The sequence below is a fragment of the Anopheles stephensi genome, chromosome 2, assembly GCF_013141755.1.
Source record: "Anopheles stephensi strain Indian chromosome 2, UCI_ANSTEP_V1.0, whole genome shotgun sequence".
Classification (NCBI taxonomy): Eukaryota; Metazoa; Arthropoda; class Insecta; order Diptera; family Culicidae; genus Anopheles; species Anopheles stephensi.
Window position 1 is genome coordinate 86629910 of NC_050202.1, and position 25538 is coordinate 86655447.

The following is a 25538-nucleotide window of genomic DNA, read 5'->3' on the forward strand; positions in this document are numbered from 1 at the left end:
TTCCCCGTTTGCGATTCGGGATATTATCGTAAAGGATTGAGGGAGCTCGCTTGTTTAAAATTACTTTTTGGGGATACAGGAAGTCCGTATCGATTTGATCGAAACGGATTGAGTGAATCTCGAGAAAAGCTGGTGTTAGGAATGAAGCTGATTTCTGAGAACAATTTTCGATTTAAACAGTAATGTCTGGGAAGACTCAGAACTTTGGTCAACTACTAAATGATTAGTGCAATAAAAAGAACCTCCTCTAGAAAAATAACATGACTGATAAAATTAGACGTTCAGGCTGGTCCAGCAAAGTCGCAGGAGACTTCAAGATGGATGTGTCTCAATCACAAAAGCCCGAGCTCAGGACAAGCTTCAGTTACGGCTATAATCCTCTCATCCTCTTACTTACATCTTAATTGATTTACCATACGATTCGAGGATCTCTTATCGGATACCAAATCAAGGATACTAAGCTTTCGAGAGTGATAATCATTTACCAAACATGACGGCAGGAAATCACAAGGATCAGTTCTCCAAAATCGCACTAGAAAGGGTTATCGAGCTTGTAATAGTATTAGAGTGACACTGGAAAATCCAGCAAGTAAAGTCTTGTTTGAGGTATTTCGGTGGTCGATGCGACTGCAGCGCTGGGCTTTATACTGCAGGACCAGGAATCAAATCCCATTCGGATTGCTTTCCCGACAGGAGCCGGATTGACCGGAAGACTGGACTGGTCCAGCATATAAAAGCACATACAGCTCTTCAGCTGCTAATAAATCCAAGTACAAATATTGGAACTGGACCAATCACGAATAGTTTAACGTAAATTGCTATAATTCCTAATTCAATGCGAAGAATTTTGCAAAAATTAGAATGAAAGGCTTTAGAGTCTACCTTATGCAAATATAACAGCATCTTCTTTTTGTGAAATTCTTGAGCTTCACTTCACTCATTACTAGCTTTGTAGAAAAACTGTATGCATTCAAACGAAGCTAGGCTTCAGTTTCGAGGAAAATATCTTCCCTCCCGAACTCCACCTAGTGAAACACAACACTACTTAAACAACTACCCAAAAACAAATTTCCTGCTGTCTTCAGCGTAATCGGAATTAAATCAATCGAAAACTGTACTTCGAAACCTCGATAGGCACTCCTACCCGAACGAAGCGCCAGGCCAAGGAGTGTGTGGAGCAGTTTTTGCATAAATAATGCGTATCCTTAACTTGCCTCCAAACAAAGTACCACTTGTGAGTGAGACGATAATTCCCCGTCCCGGGATTTGCAGTGCTCGGGGATTATGCACAAGGATGCGACCGACTGGATGGGACAGGTTTTGCCCGAATGCACGCATGCATCATCGTTACCGGTCGGGATCAACGGCAGGCATTATTTTGTAGCTGTTGGACGGGGACGGCACTTGATAGGGTTTTAGATGCAAGGGGCAGGGAGGCATTTATTTATGAATCTCTCGGCCGACTGCATCCAGGCACTGCTGACCGCAGAGAACCTACTGAGCCTACCTTGCGTTGAAGTTGCCCCCGTCCACGAGCGAGCGTCTCCGATGTCCGGTGTCGTGACCGTATCTGCAATGAAACGAAAAATAATACCCCACCGGTTAGAATCGACTGCAGCAATCCATTGGTTGATTATCTGGGACCGGCTTGTGCCCTCGAAAGCTTGACCTAGTTCGGGTCACCCGAAGTGCGCCGGTTCCGCAGCTCTTGCAGGCAGGCCCAGTGAGCCGGAACTTTGACGTAGGATTATGGGCCGCATCCATCCGGCCCGTGTGCGGGAAGTGGGGTGTTTGGATGGGGAAAGACGGGGCCGTAGCGTAAAGCCAGTGAAGAGCGCTCACACTTATCCGGCGATTAATTTTTAGCACACATGAAGCTAACGATTTGCCCACCGTTGGCCGGCCCGGATGATGGTGGACTAATCCTATTCCAAACCACCCCGCTTCCCGATCAAAAGGCAACGAACAAACACACGCCACTGATCCCCGGGAGGTTTTTGGCATCCATCGGGCACCGGAACTGGAAGGAGTGATTCTAATTGTTGGACGCGCTTCAACCGCCGCCCAGCGCGCGCGAGATAGCATCGAATCTCATCGATGTGTTTGCCAATAATGTGTGTGGCGGTGTGCAGCGGTGTGTGTGTGCATATAATACGCTCATTTATATGCAAAAGACAGTAATGAGCTTTGTTTTGCTACATGGTGTTCATCATACACACACCTCGCCAGGCCTCCTCCTCCCGGTGTTCCCAGGCTTTTTGGAGCACCGACACTCTAATAACGATGATGGCAAACTGATGCGAATCAATCCATTTGGCAAATTCAAAATTGCCACCCCGGTACCACCGGATTTAATGAGTGTCAAATAAAGGGGTCCAGGAAGGGTGGGAGAACTAGAAGTGGGGGGATGGGGGGTAAAAAACGCGTCGCTCAATAATTAGATTGTGTGCGGTTGTGCAAACAGTGCGTGCGCGATGCAATTAATCTGTAGCGTAAACAGAAGCTTTGGAATAGTTTTCAATTAACAGTATTATTATTAACGGCACCCAGTGGCTTGGTGGTGTGGTACGGTACGGGCGCGGGTACTTCAGCGTCGAATTCGCGGTTCGCGGTGTTTGGCTTTTTAATTATAAACCGTCCCCGGTCACACGACGCCCGATCCTATCCGTTGCTGGAAGCGTCGGCTCTAAATGATGCGATTGTAACACATTTTTAATCGCATTTAGAATGATTTGTGTGACAGCGGGGGCGCGCAGTGAAGCGCGTATGGTTGTTTGGTTTTGGTTGATTCGGTAGCAAATTAATTAAACCGCATTTTACGGGAGGAAGCGAAAAAAGCTGCTCATTACAATTTGTTATTTTGTGTGATGGATTGATTTGTGGGTAGATTTAAACAAAAAAACAACAGGTTAGTGGATAACTTATAGCTTTGATTAGAGTGATAAAAAACTAGCAGGAACCATCGTTGGCTGCCTCCTGTGAGGATTGAACTCACGACCGCTGGTTTACGAGACCAGCGCTCTACCACTGAGCTAAAGAGGCACGGATGCGTGTGCGTGCGCCAGTACGCGTCATAAGCTCGGAGCCGACACGAAGCTCGTCTGATAACAGCGTGCCGAGATGCGTACGTCATTAATCTAGCTCGCAAGCACTTACACAAGGACAGTGCGTGATAGTATAAAATTGATTGAAGATAACACGGAACAGTTAAACAAACTTCTTCATCCAAAAGTGATCGATGATCGGTGTTCGATAGCAACAATGCTTCTAGTGTTTTGTGCGTGCCCGCCTGCGCGTGTGTGTGTGCGATGCATTTGCGGTAATCACTTACCAATACACTCAGTCATTCGACCACTAAACCCACACGCCACTCGTAGGCTACTCCCATTAATAATGATGATGTCGATTGAAGCCGCCACGGCTTGACCTCATCATCATCAGTCGACGTGCACCTGCAGCTCGGCTCGGAGCGACCGTGGCCGAGCGCACACCAACCACACAATGGTTTCATTTAACCGGGCGGTTTTGTGTGCGGTGTTGATGAGGCTGATATAGGCTGATGGCTTCAACTCCGAACTACGGATTGCTAGTGCCCATCATCGTCAATCCACACACACTCAGCCACTACTTCAGGCCCGGGAATGGCAGTCGCGCTCTCACTGCAGACAATTAGGTTTGTGGTTGCACTTGATTACTATAAAGCGGGCTGCCCCGGGAGCTTCACAGACATCATTAGACGCCAATGGGGTAGTCCGAGTCCAAGATTGGTTTAACCCATCCACCAACAGTAGTATACACCTTATTAGTAGCTGCTGCCAGCCGTCAGCTCTCTGGTTAAGGTTGACATTTTGATTCCGGCTGTCAGATCCCGCACTCTACCAGCACAACACATTTAAAAGCTTTAATCGAAATGGCTTGTTAGGGTAAGTGCAACGATGTTACGGGTTAAAATGGCGCCCGATTTAGTTTGCCAAAGTGCTATAAAAACGAACCAAGCGGGTGTAATGGCATGAATGGTGTCGCTCGCAAGATGCAAAATTTGAAAGCCAAAAGTCATCGCCTCGGTGTGTGAGCCACGAACGTGAAACTTTGGCAACCTAAAACGGCCTTAACATATGCTGCACGCCGGGGCCCACAATGATGGGATGCTTTGGGAAAACCACAGTTTTCTGACCTTCTGCCGAAGAACCACACACACATATGCCTTTCGTTTCACACAGAAATACGCATTTTATTAATTTTGTTTCGAGTTTTTTTTGCTCTCCTACCCCGCACGAGAGCATAGGAAGTTTTTGTGTGTTGCGAAATGTGATTCCCCGTGCTTGTGGTGTTTGTTTTTCAGGATTCCCGCCCTGTGATCACAACGAGCCCAGAGAGGCACAGAACGAGAAACAAAAAACATTAGCCCCGCGATCCCACCATCCGCCGCATGGAAGCATCCATCGAAGTGTCTAAGCACGCGGGGACATGATTTGGATGGTTGGCTGTATTAAATGGCCGCACGGATGTGGGAAAAACGTTCCCGCTTGGGGAAGTTTTTCCCTCCATGTCTAGCAGGAAACAACACAGAGCGCAGTGTTGAGTGTACCAGTTGAGCGATTAGAGGAGCAGGAAAAAAGTTTCTCCGGACGATTCGCTAAATATGGTGCAGAAGGCTTGTTTTTTATATTGCGCTTCACCACCGATCTCCACAGAAGGTGGTTGGTGTTGTTCGTTTAAAAGAAGCCATTACGCTGGGATCGAAATATAAAGAAGGTATTAAGGATTTTATGGGGACATAGCGAGGTGAAGTTTGCCATAAAATACTACGTGATATACTAAAAGATTATAGCATTATGTAAAAAATTTTCTTGATATAAATCTTAATAAGACCATACGTCAAGCCGTCATAATTGAAAATAAATAAAAAATAAATCTTAATAATAACTTGTTTGGGAACTCTTCGTCCATGCCAAGAAACCTTATCGCTCAAGAGACTTCGTTGTCCAAGACCGAGCAGCAGATCGTCCATGAATAGATCCTATCATTTAAAGTGCCTCATAGGGTCTCCGAGGGACCTCTTGATCCAAGAAACTTCGTCTAACTTTCGTCTGGTAATTGGTCACGAGATCTTCTTGTCTAAAATCAAGTAGACGACCGGAATAGGACTACTGAATGCCTGATATGCTACTGTTAGGAGGAGTTAAATCACATACATTTTTATAGCACTTCCTATTGTACTCGGCGAAGTAATAAAACTATAATCCAAAAGTGCAGCGATTGCATACTTCTAGGCGTTCCGGCATTCAATACATTGTCCACCCGGAATAAAAGCCCTACAATCTAACTGCCTACAATTTAAATTTAAACCTTAAACTACAAACGGTCGGTCGGCTATTTATTATGTGTACTTAACATTTAGCTACCGTACATTAGTTGTTGTTCTGTGTGTGTGTGTCAGTGCTATAAAATCCTCTAATGAACGCATACGGCCACAGCACAAACGAACGAACGAATGAAAAAAAGAAAGCGAACAGCGACATTAGCCTCGTCGGTATTCCTCCAGATAAGCGTACCAAAAACTAATTAATACACTCGTTAGTCTGTGACAACGAAAGAAAAAATCGTTTCGACAGCTACCGGACCACCGGCGAATGACCATCCGTGCGCCACTGGCCCTGGTATGAGTTTTGTACACCGCTGTTCCGGTCGCTCGTCTTCCCGCCATCGCCCCCCCCCCCCCCCACAATCCACGGGTCATCGAAAAGTCACGAAAGTTTATGGCATTATACAACAGCACCGATTATGTCATGCGATACTGCGAACGTTCGGCAGCTGGTCCCCAAGGGTGACTCGGAGGTTTCCTGACCCCCGTCCCGATACCCGTCAGATATCCGGTTTCCCGTTCGCCGTCCCAATTGAAAGCCACATGTGCGTGTGTGTGTGTGTGTGAACTAGCTAAGCTCATTTCCACGCGAGAGAGAGTACAACATCCATAAAGGAGCATACACAGAAAAAGTGTTTCTCGCCGGGAATACACCAGTTCCACGCGGTCCAGAGGACAGGGAGGACACATTTCCCCTTACCGAGGAGGGGCCCTTGAGGGAGTGGGGGGAAAAAGTTGATCTGAAAGTTGTACCACCAATATTGAGCTACCGTAATCGGAGTCACTAGAACGGCGGGGGGCAACTCTGGAACGGGGAAGTCGTGCAATGTTCCTGAGCACGGACACATACATACATACCCACACACACGTGGTGATCCTGATGCATTCGCCACCGCCTGTACTGGCTTTATCGTTAAGGAACAATGCGCGATTTTCGAGGATGGAAGGAGCTGGGTGGGGGGAAGCGGGGGCGGGTAACCAGCTTCGGGCCATCTGGTGCTCCGTAGCTAATCTCCCGGGGAAAAGCGGAAAATGTGCAAACTTTCGGTCAAACTGTTATTTAAAACAGTTGCCCCAATCGGTTGTTTTCAATTTCGAAACTGCACGACCGGCACATTCGCCGGGACCCGACTGCGGGTGGGTCGCTATTTGCTTTGTTTTCGCAAAAACGCACCACCGCGATACCACCTTCCCGGGGACGGGGGAGCTCATTCGACAAAGCTCGAAGTTCAGGTTGGCTGCTGTGCCACGGTAACACGGTAACGAATCGTGTCCGTGTACGGGACAACAAACGATTCCGGCGACTCGTAATGGCGGCAAGATGAAAGCGACGCCATTGAGAAAGTTTTTCCGACGCTCGGGAAAATCTGGCCGCAACGCTCTGATTGCACACGAAGCAGTAGCTCGCTTTCCGTTAATGGCAATGGCACGTGAAGCTAATGCAACACAGCCACCAAACCGAATCACAGCAGCACATCTTGGGTGCTCATTATCTGGGACCGGCGGAGAGCCAGCACACAGCGGCCAGCAAGACGCAAGACACGCCAGGATAATGGATTGGAGCGCGTCAAGCATTAGGGTCAAATCAGGCGCGATTTAACTCAATTGTCAAATCAAACGATTCGTTTGGGTGGGGTTTTGGGCCGCGGAAGGTGGCTGGGTGGGTTCGCTATATCAGTCGAACGAAAACCGGATTACCGGGATGTCAATTTTTATGACTTTATCCATCGATGAATCTGCGCCGCCGCCGGTTGGTTCTGCCGTCGGTCCTCCCGGTACGTGCCCGGTTCGAAGATATCGGAACATCAGTTTATCGTTGGTTTCGCGATTCGATTGGTGGCTGCTCTGTATATGCCAATAATGGGGAGCTCGGAGTATTAGAATCGATCGGGAAAGAAGGGAAGAATCGAAAAGAAACTCTCACACGCACACACACACGCAGACAGTACGTAGCAAAATTTGTTTGTCATCTGAAGATTTCTTCTGGTTTTCCTTGAGGACTTTGAGGACTGGGAATAGAAGAGCTTTAACTAATATTTATCATTTTGGGGTTCAAAACGGTTGAGTTGATCTGGTTTTGCTTCTTCCAAACATCGCCTATTGATAAATTGCATAACTTTAGGCGCTTGTTGCACGTTTTTCTTGAACAAAATTAAATTAAAGCCAGAAAGGTTTAGTTTTTGAATAATAATTAGGATGATTTTTTCATATTTCATCCTATCAGACACATAAGAAAAATCGCCTGCATCTCTGCAATATCCACAAACAAACATGTTTTTCCTGTTTTCCATCTTATGTCGCTTATAATAAATCTCTCATACAAATCTGCTTTCTTAACGATGATCTGCTGAAGTATGCTTAGCTTCACCGTAAACCTAGTGCCGGTGGGTTAGAAATGCCACTAATGACAAGCGCAAGATGAGTGATAGAAACATAATCATGCTAAAAGACATTCTAGCTCTTTAATGGGTTCCTCAAGTGATTTAGACTTTAGGCCAACGCTGCCTCGCCGGTAATTTGACCCGCTTCAGATTTCACGTGTGATAGAAAACCCGCTACCCACTGTAGCAGCAGGCGAGGCTAATTCCGAGGGGGAAGGAAACTTTCGCAAGAAGCACCTACACGACGGTATCACACCCCCGACATCCGGCGCCCAACGATGGCAACGGCTGTGTGTTGTCGTTTTTATTGAAGAAGATTAAATTCCTGTCAAAAGTGACACCAATGCCTCGATATCTCCACCAGTGTATCCATCGCCGCACCGACGGGACGTACCGGAGATATGATGCGACACCCCGAAACGGTCGGTGTTGAATCGCGGCATAAAACAACACATCCCAACATGCTCATGCTGCTGGGTTAGAAGGATATAGGGGAGGATCGAGTCGGTACGAGATGGAGTTTATCTTCACCTTTATCGATTCTGCCTGCCTGCCATGCACGTATGGTACGGTGGCTCTCGGGTGGTTGGTTTGGAGAACTTTCGGAGCTCGTCGCCATCGCTCACCAACCCCAGCATGTGTGTGTGTCGCAAGCGTTTAAGGATGAAGTTTTACCCGGTTTAGCCTGGTCGGAGCCGCCGTTTGAGCCGAGTGTTTGCATTAGAGCTAAAGGATGATGATACTGCCACGCGCGCTGTGAGTGACACGAGTTGGGGAGGGCGGCGGGGGGTGCCACGAAATGGCACCCCAAAATGGATGGCGATAAGTGTGTCCTTGGCGCGTTTCCGGAACGCGCTCGTAACCGGAAATGGGCCATCGGGAACATTTAGGCAGGCCGCGTCTGCTGGCTGCCGGATGTATCTATTGCGACGTTGGGCTTTTGTTGGGGATTAGAGAGACCGTAGTCGGTGTGTGTGTGTGTGGGGGGGGGGGCTTTTTTCTTCTTTCGTCTGACATTCTGCGGCATTCATCGGAGCATCGCACGGCCACGGTAACGAGGTGTGTATTCGTTTTGATTAAGAGCCAATGGGTCGAGAGTGTGAAAATGGTCGCTCCCATGGCAGACGCGCTCGAGCCTAGCGGTGGCCGGTTACGGTGGCAACATAAACACATCGAGCCTTTCGCGAAGCGCATGAATGAAGCTCGTGGTAAATCGAATGAGATGGGAATGTTTTTTTGTTGTTCTCTCTCTCTCTTGCAATTTAAACGATTCCAGCCATAATGGAGTGGAACGAGCGAGAAAATGGAGATCAAGTTGAATGAGCCGGGAAACAAAAGAGCTTCCCGCTTTCTCCCGCCCATTACGGCTTGAATGAATTCCGCCATCACAATGAGAAGTTTCAAAAACCCGGGATTATTATAACTTCATCTTGGGTGTGCATGTGTAGCGTCCACCGTATCGGGGAGGAGAATTGGTGGAGCAAAATCGGCTAATCCAATGAAAACATCAATTTGGGATAGAACGAGCTGGGTAGACGCGTGCTATAGGGATATGGAACAAAACTGTAAAAAATGATCGCGAAAAAATAATTAAATCTGTTCGCCGCATTGCAATGGAGAAGCATGGTGTGTGTGTGTAGGTAGACAAGAACACAAAAGAGGCCTGTGAAAACCGGTGGAAGTTGCAATTGTAAGCGACTATAGTGAATGAATAAAAGTTGACTGCCAGCCGATGTGAGATGACGGACCCGCTACCTGACGTCAGGTCGTGTTACAACGGCGAAAAACGCGTCAATTTAACAACTCGCCGAAAGCTTTTCACCCAAAGTCCTGGAAACGAGTCCTGGCGCTCTGTTTCAATAGCATTTAAATGGATATTGGGAAGGGAAGCCAGAAGGGCGTGATGGGATGGTGGTGCGTAACAAACAAAAAGAGGGGCTCAACTTTTACCAAACTTTTATTGCAAGTTGCATCTACCCTCCGACGAGACCCCTAGCGCGAGTGTGCTTTCCATTTCACGATAGAGTGGCATTGACTTTTCCCTGCATAACAGCGCACGATCCGAGGGTTTCTCACTCTCGGGGTTGCATTCACAGCGCTCACCTGCCCCGACCTGTTTTTTTTTCTTTTGGGTGGAATGTTTTATGCATGTGTCCGTTTTTCGCACGGTGCTAAGGACTGCAGCAACTGAAACATTGCTGCATGCGGTGTGGAAATGTGTGGCGAAATATTTGAGTTCATGAGCCGGGTTACGGTGCGATGGGATTCTATTTCCAATGGCGTGGTAAAAGTTTTACCTCAAATCGATTTTAACCCTTCACTGTACTTCGTGCTTACAGTAACGGTTCGTGGTGTTTTGCGTAGCGTTTCTAGCATTGGGTGTATCGCATTTTCGCGTGTCTATAACATCGAGGCCGTATTCCGTGCTCTAATCTGATGGAAACTTTGATATGATCTCGTTCACTTGTTTGGATTGGGCTTTTGACGTGTAGTTCGTTAAATGTGTAAGAAATCTCTTCGATGCTGTCAGTATTCTTTAAAGTTTGGTCTAACTCCTTCGAATGAACGAGTATATTTTCATCCCTTTTATTCAAATTTCCATTTCAAAATTAATTTCAAAAAGGTTCAAATTATTGTCGTCAAACTCTTTAAAATGATATCTTGTAATGCGATTTGCAGCACTTCAGGAGTCTTTTACTGTAAATTGCATAGTTGTGCTCGATGAAGTCTTTTTGATACTAAAAGTTCGAGAGACTTTCTCAGAGGGCCTACCATCGTTGGCTTATTTGTTTTGATTTTCTCCTTAGCTACATAGCAAAGTACTGGAAACGAAGGAACAGTCCGGATGAGATTTGATTCTCTCTCACAATGCTATTTAGAGTTTTAAGAAAGCCTTGGAGGACCAGTGTGAAACCCTTGCAAATCGTTTAAAATAAAATTATGATTTACATAATTTAAGTAACTTACATTAAATTCAATTTCAAGATTTCGATTTAGACGCCTAAAAGTATGCAATTTAAGTACTAACAAAAAATCATACGACACACGCTTCTCAACGCTTCAGGGTACATTTTGAATGTAATTGCATACATTGCAGGCATGAATGTTAATTTTACACCTCGATTTATACACTTCTTTTATCATTTTCGGTAAGCAAATTAATTGGTGAAAAATGAGACATGCTGAAATAAAATTTAATTGAAGTTTTTTCAAATTGCCATTCGAAGTCTAGACAGTCAAACCCCGACGTAGACGTAAGAGCAGAAAGCGTAATATCTTAATGCTAAAACAGAAACACAAGCACGATAATCTAAACGGCACACCATTATCGTTATCAAGTTTGTTAGATTTTATCATGTCACCGCCCCCCGAAATTGGATGCCATCGGGAGGGTTTCAAATGGGAGCGATCATAAAATTGGACGCTCGTGTGTCCCGTCGATTCTTCGGTTCGGTGGGCGAATTTCTCCAAACGAAGATAGTTATGCAAACAACATTATAGTTTTACATGCATGCCAACCGGCCGGTCTGAAGGCGAAGTGCAATGAAATAAACTGGTGCAACGATCCGCGTCGGAAAAGTTTGCCGTGTTGGGCTCTCGAAATGCTCTGCAAATGCTGCTCCTGCTGTCCCGCTTGCATTTTGGGTGAGTTGGCTGTGTTGGCAACACTCGAAAAGGATTACATTCTTGGCAAGTTCACTGTGAAAAGGGCTCTCGCGTCCTTGTTCCGTGTTCGCCACTCAACCCTAACCCAACAGCGGATGATCTCGTTACTATTTCTTCCGAAAGCGGTGACACGACCGAACGTTAAGCCGTTCGCGAACACTCGAGTGTGTGTGTGTGTATTCGCGATAACTACTTGGGGTTTTTCTTTCCCATCGCTCCGCTTTCCGGCACTCCATCACGAAGCTTGCTGTTTTGCTTCATTTATTTTCGTCTCTTATCCGACAAATCCCCGGATGCACCGGGATTGCCAACTGGTGCACCGGATTGCTGCAGTTGCTCTCGACTATCACCACACACATAATTCATCGTTACCAAACGGTATCCCGAAGCCGAAGCTGACCTTCTCCCGCAAAAAAACCCCAACTGACGCATGTTTAGGTTAGTGGGTTGGAGAGTTGGCCAAAACAAACCAAAAAAAAAAAGAACCAAGCGAACGAGAACTTCTTTCACGAAAACAAGAAAATAAAACATGCGAAAGCAATGTTACGGGGGTTGAAATTGCATTTGATCGTGCCAAACTCGCGTGTTGGCAAACACACTCACACACACACATACACACCGTTATACCTTATCATCCTGGCTGGGTGCAAAATCTTGTACAAATGTCGTGTAGAAAGTTTCTCGCTCAGGCACGAGTCTGTTTGGAGCAAGGAAGGGGAACGATGGAAGCAGAATCCTCGTACCAGCTGCTCGGTCTTGGTCTTCGTGGCTGGAGACCTCACCACTCTGCATAAGGACATTCGGGCGCTTTGCCGCCGTTTTACGGCTTCTTCGGATGTATATTTCTTTTTATGCCCTTTATGCCCGGGTCCTCCTTTGGTTTCAGTTCGCCCGGGCAACGCGGTGGATGGAACTTACGGCGACGACTTTATCCTTTCGGTTGTTCGGTTCGACGGCGTAGCGTAAGTTCATCGCCAAGCGAATACCCGCACTACAAGACCGCACACACACACACGGGTGGATGATAACTAAACAACAACAAACACTTCATAACCCACACCCAGTCGGCAGTCTGCTTCCGTCGTCCCGAGGAACTCTGCACTCGAGTGCAAGAACAATTCTTCGACGTGGCAACACCGTCCTTTGGGGCTGGTGCAGAAGACGTAGAACGAGGAAGCGGGAGAAGAAATAAAGTAAAGTGTTGGATAAGATTGGTGAGTGGAAATATGGCCAACATATTCCAACCATACTCGGAATACGGCTCAGGATGGCCTGAAGCTTCCCGAGGGCAAATAAACACCGCACACACACACAAACACACACTTTGGTCGCACGATAATGCTCGTGCACATACACCAGATGCAATGGGAGAGCTGGTTGTGTGCACCATCCTGGCTGAGAACGATGCCAAATCGCTTGATGCTGTTTCCGCTCGATTGGCTCGATCGGAGGCCACGGAGGGAAAAGGTTAAAGCGAGCAAAAACGGATGGGAAAAATGCGACGGTCAGCCGTAAGAACAATTGTGTGGCGAAAGCGGACACAGAGGGGGCCGGCCGACGAGCGAAGGACATAAACGAGCCCGGCGGCGTTGTCCTTGAGTCGTCGTCCAAACCGCGAATTCCAGCTTGCTCCGTTTGCCGCTCCGCCAGGGTGTTTAAAGCACCCAGCGCCTATCGGGGCAGGCTGTTATCCTTGTTAAACGAAATTAAGTTGAATGAAGCCGAGTGGTCGACTCCGGGATAGTGGTAGTAGCCGTTCACCACAGCACGGCCGGCTAGAAGGCCCGGCCCGTCCTTGGTTCGGTAGAACGTTGTGGTAGGGTCCTTTGTCCGAGGTTTGCTACTGAGGATTACGGGGTTCCGCAAGGAAGATGCAACCATAGTCTGGCCCACTTCATACTGTAGCGAAGCGAATTCTTCTTGCTCGCTCTTAATTAGCTTTGACCGGCGGTGTATGAATATAAAGAAATGTTTTAAAGTTAAACCTTTACTGCTGTTGCCCTGGGGGTAAAAATGGTGGGAACAGGGGAGAAGGAAACTATAAAAAGGGAGACCGAAAGAGAGAGCGAGCGATTCTCGGTAGCAGGCTTGGTACCGTGGGTTGGATAAAGTTTCTTCCTCTTCAAAGCCACGGGGCACTAATGATGTTGGGAAAGATTTCCGGTGCATCTCTGGGTGCATCCGTTTGTAAAATTTCTCATAAAAATAAAGTTTTTTGTTCCGTTGCACACCAGCAAACGTGGTATCGATGCACGAGGATGAATGCAGTTGGCGGGGGCCTTTAAATGGGTTCCAATAAAAATGATTGCTGGTGTGGCTTTTCATCCCGAACCTTGTTCTCGGGCTGACTTATTTTTTACGCGTGATTATAAGTTTTATGAAGATGTTGAACATGTTCGAAAAAGGGGGCTGAACATTTTAGTTCTTTCTAGACGCAGAAAGAACGATTGATTGTTATGTTCCTCCCCTTGAAACAGGAGGTGATGCGCGTATTGCATATATTTAGGCGCTTTAATTTAAGCAGAAGTTAACGAGCCGATGTTTAATGCTGTGGAACCTTCCTATCACTTTTTAGTAGGAAGAATGTTCATTCTATCACCTAAAATAATTATTAATTACATTTAAACCCATCAAAACATGCCAGCAGTGTGTGTGTGGTTTATTTAGCCTACGTAAAAAGTTAAGTACTAATGACTTGTAATAGCCCGTGCTCTCGCTCGGCGCTCGTAGCACGTAAAGAATGACGTGCATATTTTATTCGATTTTGTCATCAAATTATGCTTCCTCCGTTTGCTGCCGTGCACTATGCCACGAGCGTTTGGGTGAAAACAAGCCAAGTAAATCGTTACAATTACCCCGCCGCATACCCTGCTTCCATCTCGTCCGCTCGATGCACTCCCAAGGAAGCTGCATCTTTACGTTCGTGCTCGACCGTGTCTTAAGCCAGCAAAAGACGACAAATCTTCCCCGTCGCTTCTTGCGTTGAAGTGATTGGATGAAAAATCACGCGCCACAAAAAGGGCTCACCAAGGGCTGGTGGTGGTTCTCGCTAGCGAAAGGGTGCTGGCAAGAAGATCAATTACGATGCTCCGGTATGTTTGCGGATATACCGAGGACATGGTGGCCGAGTACATGGGTACCGAATCGAAACGAACGATACTAAACCACCGTTCCATGGGGCAAGTTAATCGAGTGACAAATCGTTAGCTAATGTTTTCGATTTTCATAGCTCGCCAGCAGTCTGAAACAAAGTCGTTTGGTCGGTTGACCTGCGATCGGGGTAACGGTTTGCTGGCTGTGGGCAGCTGCTGCTTCTTGTGCAAACATGAACCCGCAGCATACTGATCGTATTTCGGCAGGCAGGACCTTTTGGTCGTCGTCGTGGTGGCAGTGATAAATTAACACGGCTCTCCCTGCGAGCGCGTCGTCCACGCTTTGCTGGCAAGAAAACGGTTCCGCGTCTTGAGACAGGCGGGATTAGTTTACCGAAAAAGGAAGTCGATTATGATTGTCCCGCTTGTGTTGGCGCCGGTGTCGAAGCCGCTGCCATGACTAATCTGGTCAACGGTTTATTGAAAGCCAGCGTGTAAGAAATTCACGGCGCGTTGGGCGGTGGAAAACAATTTATCAGCTTCAATCCCGTGTTTCGAGCTCGTGTCCTAGTAATGGAGCGTCAAGCATTATGTGTACTTCCGACAAAATTGATTGCCACTACACACAACACACCGACTGACTAACTCAACCTGACTGGGAGCAGAACGGACGGACGACACACACACAGACAACACGACACGGAACATAAGGAGCAGAAAGACGTAGCGCATCGTAAGCAGCACAAGAACAAAGTAGATTACCGATGTTGGAAGTACTCGCACGTACATCGATAATGTGCTTCGGGCCCTGTTGGGCTAGGACATGGACGGTAGCAAGACAGTTAGCATATGTGCAAGCTGGGTTTGAGCTGGAAAGTTTGTTGATGCACTTCCGAGGATGCGTTCGAGCGTTGGTGATGCTCGAGCAATAGGGCTGAACGGGTGAGATGGATGCTGTGTCCTGGGTGGCTTCGTGTCTCGTGCCAAGTTTGCAGAAACGCTACAAATGCCACAGTCATGAAATTGTGCTTTTAGGTCAAATACTTTACACAGATGAAATATTCACAATTTTATGGATTTTTCGCTGGCCTAACGAGATCCAGCGGTTGTTGAGATATGTTCCTATGAGTGCTGCTCCATTACAAGCACTTCAATTTTATTATTATGAATTATGAGCGGTGAGATGAATTATATTTTTCTTTAGATTTATCTTATTTTTTTGTGCAAACAACGTTTACAGTTTTCATCGTCTGAAGTTGTAAAACCTCTGTTGACCCGCTTTTGGCGATGTTGCATACCTTTAGGCGTATCCAATTGTGCGGTATTTTTATTTAGGTTTTTTTTAAACCTTTCAACGACATTTTAACTTGCAACAGCCAATACTTTCAGACCCCGTTCGAAGGGCAGAGATGATTGTACAATCAATGATGCATTTTCCATGCACTTCGTTTATTATCGATGCTCGATGAAGTCTTCTCCGCCCGGTCACAATGACCATTAATCCACTGAACGTGAAATAATCATTGAGCAAACATTGACATTGGTGCGTATTGCACCACCCAGAGGGGCGAGATGAAAAGCAATTTAAAAAAACCTCTCTTATAATTTACCGTATGATGAGCGATGACTTCATTATTGATCGATCGGAAAAGGTAGATTGCAGTGAAGCTAACGCTAATTGAAAGTGATTTTTTGTCATGTTAATTATGTGCGCCTCAATTCGTAGAACGGATTCGAATACCAACACGTTCCCCCCGTTATACCAACAGTTGTAGATGTTGTGGAGACTGGTTTTACAGGAAGCGTTTCTCTACTGCTCGTGAGCGTGCAATGATTTAAGTAAAAACAACCGAAGAACGTGTAATCAAATATCAATCGAACAATCCGGAGAGGGCCATTTTTGGAAGCGCCGGCAGAAATATTCCGCCATTGTTTCGAGTGGCTGCGGGAAAGATGAAGCAGGAGGCACGCTATTAATTTGATTACATCACTTTTGAAGTGACCGAACGAAGCGGCCGACTTGGAAGGGTTTGGGGGGGGGACAGCGGTGAAAGAAAGTTGGAAAAGAAAGTACAAGTCCGTTTCGGGGCGAATATTTGAATTCACACGCTGGGTCGGGCATAAAACTGCGAACCGGCACGAAATGTGAATATTTCTTCGAATCCAATCGCTGCTATTTGTCGGCACCCGGTGTGCCTTCGGGCCCGTTGCTTTGGCAGCCGCTTTTCGAACAGCTTGCGTAAAAATATCATACCGGGGTATTGCACGTTTTTGAACGCTTCCAAGCCCCGTACAAACAGTGCCGACAATCGGACGGCTTGAGGGTGGCAGTGAAATGGGTGTTTTCTAGCACCAGCGCCCTTACCCAACCCAGCAACTCGGATCGGTTGTGCCTGAAATGCGTAACGCTACGGATGGTGTTGGGGGTGCATGGGTGTGGATGGGAAAATTCATCTCCTGTTCCAAAACGGCATATATCCGGCCAACGTCGATGCCGCCCACACTGGTCAGAGGAATTATTTTGGCTGCAGCACAACAGGGCCACCGGGACGGGATTGGGAGGGCCAGAGCATGGTACATCCTGCGATGAGCAATTCGGAGAATTGTTTCCGGCCGTTCCGACGATCTGCCACCGGTACGATGGACGGGTTATTAGTAGTTTTGTGCGAAAAGGGAACGAGCACGAGCAGCAGGACTTAAAGTAAACAGTCCAAAATTACTTGGAAATCATCGAGACCAGTACCGTTCTATGCTGCCGAATTGATGGGTAAGTTGAGCTAAAGGGAATACGTTTCCTAGATTTTCTTTTCGTGCCTGATGTATGTGTAATCAACTTTTGCCAAGTGGGTACTGCAAATATTGAATGGTTTTCTGAACGTGTTTATTTATTTAAAGTTGATCCAAATTCATCAGGAAATATGATTATTTTTACATCATTTTCAATACCAAGTGTGTAAAAGTAGACCAGAAAACCAAAAGTTATTACAAGTGATATCATGCGGATTGCATTGCTTTAGGAGTTACCTTCAATAGTTTCCTCTCAGTGCAAACGGGATTCCGAAATAAACAAAAAACTTGAAAAAAAAATCCCAATAATTCTAGAAACGGCGTTCATTTTAGTTAAAAAAAACCTCATATTTTCATTAAACATCGTCAACCTCACCAGAATGGATTCATGGTATTCTCTATGCAAATGTCAATTTTTACTCTGAATTCGGTTTATAGCTCGGTTCAGTTCTGAATATTTTTGTTACAAAATTGAATTTAAGGCAATATAAAAATATCACGAAACAAAGTAGCATACAAAAAGGTAAGATTTCGTAGAAAATATAGAAAAGCTTTTTATGACCTGGAAAGCCCTTTTATTGCAAGTTTGCACATCGTTGTACGCCTGAAAGTATGCAATATAGCATCCGCCATTGTTGATCGTATACAAATTATGAGGCAAATATTACTAAAAACAGAATTAAATTAGCTTTCAACATTCAAATACAACTTAAGCTGCATTTCAGTGTTTCAGTTGCATTTTGTGTTCAAAGGCACAGTGAACAAGAAAGAACTTTGAGTTCGTTTCTTTTTGATCCAAAAAACTGAACGCTTGCAAGGCAGACAACCGTCACAATAACCGTTCCCATCGCTCATCATTTACCCGACGACGATGACGACGACGACGACTGTTAGTTTGACATGAAAATACACCACGCGACATTCAATAAGCCCTGCGCAATGTGCGCATTAATGCTTCTCCTTAAAGCCGTAGCTTCAAATCAACAGTGAGCTTAAATACGCCCTATGCAAACCCGTCCCGCTCCGATGTAAAATGAAACAGTAGAATGACTGGTGGACTGGTTCTAGCTATTTCTTGCTGAGAAAATGAAGCGTAAAAGAAGCAAGCGCTAGCGCCTCAACGGCTCAAGATCGGTTCCCCTCCACTTCTGGCGGGCTTGTTTGTGTACCTATGCCGGGTGGTACGAGTGCGTCTTGAAGCGTGCTGCCAAATGAACAGCCATTTTACACTTTCGCACACATCTCAAGCACAATCCTCGGTGGATTATTGCATTCCCGGGACAAATAAATAATGTTTGAATACTTCCCCCTGTTCCCGTACTCCGTCCGTCCGTCTGTTTCGCCACGGTGCCGCTGCAGCTTCTCTCTTTGCACGCCAATTAAATATTCATAAGCGTTTTGGATAATTTATACATGAATCATTCAAAATTCATAGCACACGCGCGGCCACCCGCCGACAGCACTGGGGGCGGGAGGGAGGCCAACCAGCCAGCCCAGTCAGCAAGCAGTGAGCTGGAGTGAGTGCGCTGACTGCTGTGGGCAAGATATTTGCTTGATGTTTCACTCGGTTTGTAGGATGGGGAGACGGGTGCGTTACGAAGGGAAATGCTGCATCCCGAATGTCCGCAGAAGTGGAACGAAATGGGACCTTGGTTCGAGGGAGGTTTTTTTTTCGGGGGGGAATAATGAAACTGTGAAGGAAGTCTGCAAGGAGTCGGAGCTTGTGTCCGGTTGTTGAGCCTTAGCGTTGAGATGAAACTAATCTCTGGCCCCTGATGATATGGATTCCCCTGGACGGACAGGGAAGTCGAAGCAACAAGACGGCATCGGAGGCACAATAAAAGGCGAGAGAAATAATTGAGCAAAGCGAAGCGACGATGGAAGGTAGCAATTGCCTAAACTTTATGTCGGTCGTGTGGGTTTTGCGGTTAAGACCTTTTCGTTTCCGTGAATCGACATGTCTGCTGTGTAGCGAAAGTGGACGTTAAAGAAACCAGAATTAAACCTCGAATGGAGATTACCAAAAACAAAAAATGGTTTCTTTATGAGGTTCGTACTAGAGAGATTGTTTTGAGTTTTTAGTTTGCCTCAATGCTTTAACAACGTGTAAGCGCCTGGTAGTATGCAATTTATTTCGAAGAATGCCCCAGGATAGTTCAATAACTGGATTTAGGATCCAATCAGAAAGCTTTAATAATGATTAAACATAAGTGAGAATAAAAGGATGCGATATAATTGCATACAACTAGGCGCACTTTGAATTGCATAGATGTAGCGTTATTCTGCCCTTATTACAAGGAGTTGAAACAAGCTTTTTTGCGTTGCTGCATACTTGAACAAAATTAATTAAACATGATTGCTATTTGAAAACAAGGAGTACCAGAACGAGCAGATGATTTCCAGTTAACAGGTCGAACAAACGCTGGACACGTAATCATAAACGGAACACGAACACCCGAGCATGATCACCAATCATCATGCCATTATTTGGCACTGTTTAGGGGAACATTCGGTCATTGGGGCACATACACACACGCACACACGTGTACCCTCTTTGCTGCCCCAATACGGAGCCAGCCTCTGGTCGGACGCATGGTCCATGGTCAGCAACGGAAAACAATTCATTGTAGCTACGAATCACCATTCGTTCTAGTGGGAATTCGTTGGGATTTGGTATCATCGTTCGATACGGAACCGAAGGCTGTAAAGGAGCTGTAAAGCTGTACGGTGATGGCGGTGTAATGGGTCACACATACCGGGCATGTAATGTGGGATCCCCTCAAGTAGATGGGGCGAGCTGGGTGGCCTGAAATAGCTACGTGATTTATATGCCGTTCCTGCCCGATCCGGAAGCTTACGTTCGGTCTGATGTCGCCAGTAATGTCCGTTCATGGAGGTCAACCCCATGGATTCTTCTAGCTCCCTGGTTTGCATCGGGTGAGGCAGGCAACACCAGGGCAAGGCTTACTGTTGGGTGGGATGGGGACAAACGAAAAAGTGTGAACGATGTCGCTGATAGCAATGATTATCGCTATTACACCATCCTAGCTGGAGAACCCAGGCAGTGGGTGTTGCAGAAGCAGAAGTATCAGCTCGGCAGAGTCTTCATTTTGGTCGGCTTTTGAGGACCCGGAACGTGACCATCCGGGTGACGAGGCTTCGGTGCACTTATTCCGATCGTACAAAGTTTCCCGGACCCGGTCCGTGTGACGCGTCAAGTCACCCGCAAACGAGTGGGTTAACCACTTGACTCGCCCCCTAAGCGCGCCCTAAGTGTATTGAAGACAACATCTCATTATGTTGACCGAAACAACCCAAAGCATTGGTTAGAAAGGCGAGCGAGCGAAGGACGGCATGCAGTATGTATACGTTAGATGTGGTTCTGCTGCACAAACACCGACAGCGTCCGACCACGCCACGCCACGTCTCCGAAAGGCCACACGGCATGGCCTTTAATGTCCGGTTTCATCACGTACGCTGACCGGCCCGGTTCTCGACGATACTGTCGTCCGATTTCAATCATGCCATCAGCCACGACGCACTGTCACTGCGCTGCACATTTCGGCAGGGCTTATCACTTGGGCACACGGGGTGACGTTTGATGGTGTCCGTCACGTTGCTCGACGAAACGATCGACCCCGGATGATGTGATGGCGATGATTGGCACCGCTCATGAGCATACTTTTCCTGTCCCTGTTTTTTTTTGTTTTTCGTCTGGCCGAGCATGTTTTCGGGACCTGGTTCATACGGCCGGACCAACGGACGGATCGATGCTGCCGGTGTTATTTGCCGTATATTTGCAAGCTTGCTCTCGGAAAACTCATCACAACGATGAGGGAGAAATGTGACACCGGTGTGATAAGATTAAATGTTTATCGAGAAATCAAGAGCAAACGAGTGGCATTGGAAGTCGGGACAAAAACGATCCGGCCATCTTGCTATGCTGATTAGAAGCGGGCCAGCAGAGATGGGCAAATTGAAACTGTGTGTGAGGTGTTACTGTCATTGACGTGTTAATCAATTACACTCACAGTTTGTGCAAGCCAATGTGAATACGTGAGTGTTTACGTTTTTGTTCAGAGCGGGATTACCTTTAGTAAGGGATAATCCCTGAAAGTGCTTAAGGCCAAAGACAATAGCGACTGGGGTGATAGTAATGCGTTCGAAAACATATTTAGTGATCTAGAAATGTGGCTTCGTTTCTTTGATCACGTTGATTATATTGACCTAAACCATCGATATGTGTATGCGAGGGGAGTTTAGTTGCTTTTGAATTACTTCGTATTCTATCGAAAGAGACCATAGCGAGCTATTGCATACTTTTAGGCGTAAAATATTTTGAATGAGCATCGAGTAGCATACTTTGCGGCGTTTTATTTAGAATCGATGAAACCTACAAAGTATGCAGTTTGATCTAAAAATATAATAAATCAAATAAAGTAACAAGTTTACACAAAGCTTGTACTAATACCGCCGAGTCGATAAGCTGTTCAGCTGCAAGCCCTTTTTCTGAGTACACATATACAATATTCCAACCCATATTTACATCCTAACAAATTGTACGTGGTTCACAGAAAGGCGAAATCGATTAACGCTATTTTTATGTGGAATCCAGCGAACCAACTCTCGCCCATCAAAGAAATTCAAAGCAAATGGTGTATTATTGCTCTCACGAGCGTGCTTTACTGCAGACCTCCGTACGACGAACGAGCGAGCGAGCGCTGGAAGGCTGTGACCGGAAAGGTGTAGTTCAACGTAAAGCCACTTCAAAGGACGCCCATTCGACGAAGGGTATCAACCCTGCAAAAGGTAACACTATTTCATCATTTCATAATAAATCCCCTTACACGTTCGTTTTCGTGTACGTAAACCGAGGCCACGGTAAATCTCGTTAGAGAAGCGAAACAAGACGCATGCGGTGCTGCTTGGCCACTAGGCGTATCCAGTGCGTAAAAGGCTAGTATTTAAGTCTCGGTGTACTCGTTTGTTTATCCTGGTGGCAGGTGTACCGGTGGAGCCTATTAAATAGCTCAAATTTGCGAAATCAATCCGACCCATAAATCCCATCCGGTGGTGTTTGAGAGACCGCCCTGCACGGAGTAGGTTCTCGGTTGTATCGAGTTTGCCTCTTAAGCTACGCCTCTCCCACCTTAACCTCCAGTTTCTGCTCCCCAATGGGTCAATCAATTCGCTGAATCCAAACTTTGAACTCTCGTGCAGTGGCAAGTTCCGCCGAGCCCTCCGGGGAACGTACTCACAAATTTGCTGTCGTGTATTTCATTGATTAGAATTGGCTGGTGAATTTTTAATATCCTAGCCCGGGTGCACCCCGAGCGTTGGCAGGGTCTAGAAAACAGTGAAAGGAGATCCTGAAATAAAATCACAATACAGAACCGGCAGCACCGTTGGCCAGATGGTGTACCAAGGTTTCTAGGGGAGAAGGTTCCGAGCGGCCACACGTATTTTTGATAAGCCGGGGGAGGAAAGCTTGCCGATCACCAACACGGTGGTGTAGTTTCACAAGTTCGGCAGCTCGGCAGTGCCACATGAATAAGTAATGATCGTCAAAGATTAGCCCGAGCGGAGACGCTGCCGAAAACTCGTGTCTGCAAAATTACATCGCGAGACCACCGCCAGGTAGCAGTAGTGGTGAGGTGAGTGTTGGTGTTGTGCCAGCCAGACTTATCGGGAAAAAGGGACCAAACACACACACACACACACAGCCACACACACTTGGTGGGGAAAGTTTTTCGATACAATTCCCGACATGCCTGGCGTCCCCGGGGCTAGTGAAAAGAAAAGGCAACCATGTAGCATTTCTGGCTTTTGGCACTGAGCATAAAACATGCTTCTCGTTTTATCTGGTAACCGACCCCTTTTTCCTGCCATGAGTCGACCTACCTTCCCTGCCCGTTGCCCGCTCGCCCTCCAGCCTGGTGGAAGTTTAAAGTCTCGCCTCAAACTGTGACAGTGTGCCGGTGGCACGTTTCCAGTGTCAACCGGCGTCATGCCTTTCTGCAAACGTCACGGTGGAATGGAGCGAACCCCGACCGACCAAAAACCGGTGGCCCGGGGACCAACCAGCCTGTCACCCAGCCCGGTTGAATATCGGATGGAGGCGCCTGGTGGCTCACTCCAGAAAAAAAGAAAGCCATCCCTCGCTTTCTACCGATTGGCATTGATAATCCGTTCACTGTTGAGCACGATGAAGGCAGAAAGAGGGACATCCCGCCCGACACTTGATTCGTTCGCTTCGCAATCCTGATGAGGTAACAAATCGGTAGCTATAAACGGCCGAAAGACTGACGCGTCACCATCACTTCGCCTCTGCCCGACTTTGTACCAACAATCCCTTATAATCTTATTACATTTCCTTACACTCTTTTTTCCGTGCTCACTCTCTCTCTCTCCCAACTCACTGCACGGCATCACTCAACACTCGATTTCCCGCAAGCGAAAGATAAACGGAGCCCGCAGGCTGGTTTTCCCCCGTATCATTTTTTGCTTTCTCGCCCAAACCAAGGTGGGACAGGTGGGCGAAATATTATCCCAAATTAAATCTTCTTCCTTTTATGTGTGTTTTTTGGTTGTTGTTGTTGTTGTCGCCGCTGCCTTGCTGTGTTGTTCGGTTGGTGCTGCTCGCGTTTACTTGTGCGAGACTGATTTCGTTCCCGGACCCGGGGTTAAGTGAAAGTTTCCGAGTCCCTTTTCGGTCGCCACATCTCCACGTTACTGTGTTTCTGGTGCCGGTGGGCTTTACTTGTCTCGCTGTTTTTTTTTGCGTTGCGTTGCGTTGAGTTCTGTAGCGCGCACGGGGTGGAATGATAATTTTCTCAAGCCCACCCTTCAAGCATCCCAACGGTATCCGTCTGTGCCGGGACGGTTGGTCCCGGTGCTTAGGTTGCGGTTCGGGTTGGGATGTCCCATAATGATCGTTGCTTTTATGCCGGCTCACAATGAAATTATCCAACGACGATGAATTGTTGGTAATGTATTTTCGAAATGTAACACGAGCCCGTTTTCTTTGATGGTTCATCCCGTCTTCCTTTTTTGCTTTTTTGCTTTGCGCTTGTTACCTGATTTTGGCTTCACGCACGGTGGATGGGGATGGATGGGTGAGTTGGTCCCATCAAGCGGAAGGATATGAATAAAGATTGCAAAACATTATCACCGTGGTTGGAAGAGGATTTTCAGGACGGCGGATACACTTAAAAGGATGAGTAGGCTTCAGTTCAATTGGTGTAATTTGTGATTACACACCTATCGGTGAATTCACGGGTTCGGGCTTGAGTGCGCTCCAACCCAGGAACGAAAAATTGTTATTGTGTGTTGCTCTGAAATTTATGCATTTTTCGTGCCTGTATTCAAAAGAACGCAAAGCACCAGTTCTGAGCCGTTGTATTATAGTTATGTTTATGATTTTAAATTCTCCTTTTTATGATGCATTTTGTGGGTATGTTTTAAAGAGTTCTGACACACGCATTCGTGGTGATTTGCGATGAGATATCATTAATAAAAATTGCATAAGAAATGGAGAAGCTCGCAATAGCTCGTTTGATATAGGTTTATTCAATTTTTAAAAAAATATTTCATGTGGATTGCATAACTTTAGGCGGGTTTTTTGCATGGCTTGTCTTACGCGATTTTTTTTCAAAAGTACATACAACGATCAATAAGTAAACAAATCGAAAAACAAAACCAGTAAAATAAATCATAGTTATAAACAGTATGAATAACGACCATAAACACAAAAAGCAGCGCTGTTAAGCACACCATTAAATGCAACATTCTTTTCTCAATGCAAACATATCAATCGCGCACCGAACAATGTTCGCCCACCGCACAGTACATGCTCTATTGTTACCCTGGTTGATGGTTGGATGCACCGAACGCTTGCATAAATTGTGGCGCTTTTGTCAGGTGAGAATCGGCTCGTGAATGCCGCACAGCGTTTGGCGATTAATTTCATTAGCTCTCGATACACAATTACATCGTTGAACAAATATGCATAAATACGCGCACACACACGCACATGCGGATGTTTTCCTCACACAAACTCACAATTCGTCTCCGAGCAGCAATGTTCGCGCGCTGCAGAGGTTTAAAGTGAAATCAAATTAAATTACTTCCTCCACCTCACAGCATATGAGCGGCGGATTGCATACTACCCGGCGCGGAATGGGCGACACTGTTCTTTGGCGGTGGATTGTAATTTATGTGTGCAATTTCCCTACACGGACAGATCAC

The 25538-nt window shown here is 46.5% G+C and overlaps 1 protein-coding gene and 1 non-coding gene across 3 annotated transcripts in view; both read right to left on the minus strand.

Moving 5' to 3' along the window:
* The window catches only part of LOC118504986, a 70857-nt gene that overhangs the window by 29263 nt on the left and 16056 nt on the right, over positions 1 to 25538 (minus strand). Inside the window, exon 3 of one of the 2 annotated variants that reach the window (XM_036040146.1) lies at positions 1508 to 1570. The exons of the other annotated variant lie outside the window; for it this stretch is intronic. The gene's annotated coding sequence lies outside the window, so the exon portion shown is untranslated. The remainder of the gene's footprint in view (positions 1 to 1507; positions 1571 to 25538) is intronic. 2 annotated transcript variants of the gene reach the window in all.
* Positions 2971 to 3042, minus strand: Trnat-cgu. Its single transcript has one exon. It is a non-coding gene; the product is annotated as a tRNA-Thr (tRNA).